Source organism: Dysidea avara, chromosome 11 (genome assembly GCF_963678975.1).
Source record: "Dysidea avara chromosome 11, odDysAvar1.4, whole genome shotgun sequence".
Lineage (NCBI taxonomy): Eukaryota > Metazoa > Porifera > Demospongiae > Dictyoceratida > Dysideidae > Dysidea > Dysidea avara.
Genome location: NC_089282.1, coordinates 7,130,208 through 7,136,330, shown reverse-complemented (window position 1 = coordinate 7,136,330; position 6,123 = coordinate 7,130,208). Strand labels below are relative to the sequence as shown.

General features: G+C 36.1%; 1 long non-coding RNA gene across 1 annotated transcript; it reads left to right on the top strand.

Moving 5' to 3' along the window:
• The first annotated feature begins 2 nt into the window (after nt 1–2).
• Nucleotides 3–5,646, top strand: LOC136237856 (uncharacterized). The gene is made up of 4 exons (XR_010692613.1): nt 3–82; nt 468–542; nt 595–634; nt 5,496–5,646. It is a non-coding gene; the product is annotated as an uncharacterized lncRNA (long non-coding RNA).
• The last annotated feature ends 477 nt before the right edge of the window (nt 5,647–6,123 follow it).

The window sequence follows — 6,123 nt, the reverse complement described above, 5'->3', positions numbered from 1 at the left end:
TTACTACTAAATAAATCTAGATGAGCGTAAATTACCGCGCTGAAAGCAGTGCAGCCTGTACATCATGGAGAAAGATCCTGAAGTAAGCGTGAGGTGCATAGTTTTATACAGCTTACATGGATCAGTGTAGTGTCTTACACTGCTTTTTTGTATGTGGTTTTTCCTGCCTACACGCCAACTTTTGCTGCAAGATGAGACTCGAGACAAGTCTCGAGATGAGTAGCAGAAGTTATGTAAGACTTCATTACTTTATTTTGCCCATAGATTTATAAACCCCAGAGGTTTATAAATCTATGATCTGCCCCTGTCATTGGACCTCTAGCCGAAAAGTAATCTGGTTATGTGAGAGTCAGTGAGACTAATGTATAAAGAGAATGTCTGACTTTAGAAGTGGTAACAATTGTGGACACATTGTTGTATTTCTCAAAGAGACATCATTGTATGTACTAACATATCTGTTGTGTTAGGAAGAATTAAGAACATTGCAGTCATTACATGCATCACTGCTGGCCATGAAGGAGATGGTAGCAGCTGTGTATGAGGTGAAGTAGTTTACCATTGTTGACCGCTGGTATAGTGTATTGTTCCTTACAGGACTACCAGAATCTATCACACAACTACCAGGAACTAGCTGGTAAGCTAAGTATATGGCAATACAAGCATGGTACCTTCAGTAACCCATCGTTTGTATAACATACTTCCTATTGATAATAACTAAAATTCCTTGGAAATCAAATATCAAGACATCAGCACCATTTACATGTCCTATACTATAGTATGTTTGAACCTTATCTGGTTACTAATGTAGTACTCAATCTTGTACCATCCTTTAGGTAGATCGGCAGATTTAGTCAAACAGTTTAAAACTGCATATAAATTTGTGGTGAAGCAATTGCATGCTCACAGATGCATGCAAGCTGTCTGCATGATGCCAGTAACACATGTGTTATAGCACGGATTCGGCATGATTCTAGCAGGTTTCCAGAAGCCAAGTCAGCTTTTTTACAGTGAAAAGATTGATATACTCTAATAGAACAGTCAAAATGATCTGGAGCTAAAATTCTTCTAGGGTTAGGTTTATGACTTACTTACTCTACAATGTAAAGCAGTCACTCCTCATAAATAGCATTTATCATGAAATCACTCAAAATTGCTCCTTCAAATAAATTAAGCACCTTTAAAAAATAATTATTGTGTTAGCAGTTTTAACTCCTTGTAACTGTAGAAACTGTATTGTTGGGACTTGACTCCCATGGCTATGACCTAGCTTCTATTTTGGAATTGGTAGTTAGCAAATTTTCTAGAACCACCCTGTGCATATTACACACTGTATTTGCTGTATCTTGAAGGGAAATTTCGCCTACCACATGGGACAAATGCACAGACAAACGGACACATATGCAATAGACCATATGCACACTCTAATATTCAAATGAAAATTAGACTGGCAGTGTGCCAAACAGTAAGCAACTATCATAAATTCCCTGTCGCTACATGTAGAGCTTACCTTGTATGCTGCCTTCCACATGGGAAAAGCACCTGTGCATGGTTTACTTTACATGTGAGGAGTGATTCTCACTTATTGCTATAGGCCACAGTTCATTGTAATGTGTCATAGAATCATGTGCTTATTATTTGAACATGTTCAGAGTACTTATGGTCTTTTCATGTGGTGCATACCCTACTCACAAATGTGCTGAACAGTTCTCTAAAAGACCCTACCATGCAAACCAGTGCTGAGAAACTGTGGGCATTGCTATCAGTGTAAATAATGGTGTATGCACGGTGAGGCTGGAATGAATATACAAATGCACCCTCCGAAGCTTCTTTTGGAAGTGTTACCGAAGCTTTGAAGCTTTGTTACCAATGTTCTGTCAACATAATAAGAGTGTACACTGTACTATAGGCTAGTTCCAGTATGCCATTGTATAGACCATAAATACACTAAAAATATGTAAATGGTAGCTTCACCACAAGTCACAATACTTGTGCAACTGGTTTAATTTATTGGTATCCATGGTAACAAAGCTTTGGTAATACAGCAGCATCCGAATGTAGTGAAACCGAAAACTATTTGTGCCCTAATGCACAGAAAATCTAAAAAGCACAAAAAAGGTTCTCTGAACAAAAAAAAAAGTTGCTATATAAACACCAGATTGGTTAATAACTTGGAGTAACAGTTCAATTTGTAGCTATTTGTCTGGTTTAGACGGGTATAGTGCAAGTTTTCATTTATACCGATGCCTTCAATGAACTGTAGAGAACATGCAACAACAAACTCTGAGTAGCCAGTGAAGTGTCATGTGGACGGCGTTGGGGGTAATGCCAAGTGTTTATAATAGAATATTATGAATCCTTGGTAATGCGTTACCTAATATTATTACCTTTATGGTAATTAAGTAATATAATGAAATATGCTATGAATATAATTACCTTACCTAAGTTATTGTAAAGACTGGGATTTTATTACTACTCCATGACCTGAAGCAACAAAGGTGCAGTCCACTAAGTAACAACTAGCCACAATGAAATGACTGACCAAGAGTTTATAAATGGTGTAGGACCTACACCATTATAAACTCTTGCTTGAACTAACGGATGAAATTTACTGACCAGAAAACACCATTACTTTGCAAGTCAAGATTTACACATTGTCCGAACAACATGGTCGTGTAACGTGATAAGATGGTAGTTACACACGTAAGGCTGTTCACACAGAAAATTTAGTTACTACATTTTATGGGTAATATGTAACTATAACTAATGTTACAGCTTGTCAATAGTATAACCTATAACCATGGGTGTTGCAGGCTTAGGTGACCTCCCTTGTTTCATTTCTATGACAGTCAAGTTTAAAGTTGTGTGTTTTTAAGTGTCACGGTAACATGATTGTGATTTTTGAACCTGCCCATACTGCATCAAGAATGGCACCCGCCAATAAGGAATACAAGCGTTCCTAAAATATACATTTCTCTTCGCCCCAAATCTCGTCCCCCCATTAAATAAAAAGAGGACCTTCCACAAACTATTCTATTATATAAATATAATGAATAAACTACTGAGAGCACACCACCTCACAAAGCAAGAACACCTACAATTACACTATAAGAAAAAGCTGCAAACAAACAAAAAACTCTCCTACAAAACCACAACTTAAAGGTAAGCCAAAATTCGCCAAAATCAGTAACAAGAACAATACACTAAAAAGAGGCATTTGCATTCCTACCCCTCGATAATATTCAATCAGTCTAGTCTTATGTCTATCATATAATACAGTAACAGCAATAAACAAGGCCAGACTAACCAAGCCATGAGCCAACATTAAATAAAAACCTCCTACTACTCATATACTAAAACTAAATAAAGAAATTACAACAACTCCTATATGTGCAACCAATCAATCCACTAGATATGAAATTACGAACAATAGTCCTCATATGTGGTAATGGAGAAAGAAATGGGACACAAAAGAGGACAAGATTAAGTCCATGATGCATTCATTGTAGCTACTGTGGTAGGCTAAAGGTATGTCTTGGGCTTAAGCTGCATTGTACAATGAAAAAATCAAGCCCATAGCATTGGCCATAGTTGGCTGAAGGCATCAGTATGTCAGTCAATCAGATAGTTTCAAAAAGATCTGGTTAATTTTTTTAAATTCCATAGAAACTTGCTAAGGAGACACATTTGGGTTTGAGCCTAACCAATACACTGTTAAAAATGAAGTTCTATGGTAGCACCTATAGAGGTGCTATTTTTTTGACTGCAGCAGTCAAAATTTAGCACTTTTAGGTGCCTTCATTTTCAAAGGTCCACTGAAATGGTAAAATACATTATCAATCCTTGCTACTAGTGGGATAGGTTGGTGTATGTGATTTAGTCAGATTTTGTTTTGTTTAGTAGATACAGTGTTGGGCAAGTTACTTGTTAAAAGTAACTAGTTACATATTACATATTACTTGCAACTGAACTATTTAGTTACAGTTACATATTACCCATAAAATAAAGTAACTGTAATAATATTACATATTATATTACTTTGTGTCCACAGCCTTAGGCTGTTACATGTGAAACTACCACCTTATCACGTGACATGATTGCTTTGTTGGACAATGTGCAAATCTTGGTTATAAGTAAGAAGCTGGTGAATAAGCTTCATTCAGTAGGCTTCACTACTTCGTTGTGGCTAGGCATTACTCAGTGGATTACTAACGAGATTACTTGTAGTAATAATATTACGTAATATTAGATTCGTTACAGTCACTACATTACTTAGGTAACCTGTTAAACTTGTAAGTAAAGTAACTTGAGTTATATTACCTGTTTTTATAGCATATTTCATTATATTACTTAGTTACTACAAAAGTAATAATATTACGTAATGCATTACATAAGTAACTCGTTACTCCCAACACTGAGTAGATATAATGCATTTTAGTGTATTGTGGTTAGTCAATTATATTACATCATAATACATCAGACAAAGAAACTTTAGTATGCGTGAGGTACCATTAAAGCAACAAAAGTGTCCATGTACAACTAGATTTCATGTCATATCTACCATAACAACTTGAAACACAGTAAGAACTTGTACTGCAGCCAGTTACAAACCTACAGGAGATAGTTAGCGAATTTACGCTGGTCTTGTGGTAAAGAACGCCTGTTAAAGGGACTGTAAATCAGCAGTACAGTGATCAAAACAAGCACGTCCAAGTTAATTTCTTAGATGTTTTGAATACGCAATACAGTGGATGGAGGTAAAGAAAATAATTGCTATGGCACCACTGGCAAGATATGCATGAGATAATTTATTATCCCTACCAGGCAGAGAAGCTAGTCAGGTAAGTGTAATATAGATACTGTTGTTTGTTTCATGGTACTGCTAACCCAGCTTTGTAAACAAACCAAACTAACCTTACTTCAGTGAAGCATACCAAAGCATGAACTGTACTACAGGCTGAGCTACAGGTAACTACAGAACAACTCCACTATTGCTTTCCAGCAGAACGTTCAAGTAATCTTGGAACACTATGAAGTTGAAAAGGAGAGCTTGGTATTGCCTGCATATTAGACTTTCACTGTTTATCTACCTTTCCCATTGTCAAGTGTGTAATAACAGTACTTCTGGTTCTTTGTCTTATGTCACAACATGATGTAACTAGACTTTTTGGCTTAATAGCTCAGTACAACAATATAATTGAATTATTAAAAGGTGTTTTTATGCATTGCATGATACAAACAGCCTATTTATTCAATAAAATGGCAAGTAAATTTTCCATTTCAGTGGACCTTTAACAGCGTACTGCTTAGCTGTCGTGAGAAGAAAAATGAGTTTTGTATGGGAATAATATTTTTTGGGCAGGAAAGTCCAAAACCTTCAGCTGTACATTCCCTACTATTCAGTACTACCATACTATATGGTTCTTCATAATGCATAGTGGCCTGCTGTTTTCATGTGTTGAAATTTCAGTCATCAAAAAGTTGTTTAACTGTTTCAGCTGCTAACAACAACTGGAAGGTCATAATGGAGGGTCCATCCTCAGCTGGTCAAGAACGAAAGGACGCTGAACTGAAACGAAATACATAATATGGTTTATAAATGAATCTTATAAATATGTGTGTAGTGAATATCAACATGTTTTCAATGTATCAACTTATTTTCAGTGTGCCTGTGAATACCTGTAAGTACCTTGTGTTAGTAAACATACACTTAAGTCGGCCATGCATCATTAATCTCTATGAAATATTACCATATGTGATTGCACAACCAACATGGAACCCACTGTTGAGGCTTGTTTATTAGCTTGGAAAGTTACAGTAGAAGATTTGTTAGTATTTTGGAACATCCGATATACAATTCATGCTTGCATGGTATCAATGTAATACCTTCAACCTTTAATCGGTTCTACATTAATTAAGGTCACTAGGTGGATAATAATACGTACATGACCAATCTCATCTAAAACACACCACGGAGAAGGTCAGCCATAGAAGTTCTTGTGCAGAAATATCTTGTAAACTAGTGCTAGAATTAGCCACATTCTCTCAGTGATATAGTGTGTGTTTGACTTAAGAGGTCAGTATCATTGTCATCACTGAGAAAATTAGACATGTGACATAAATATG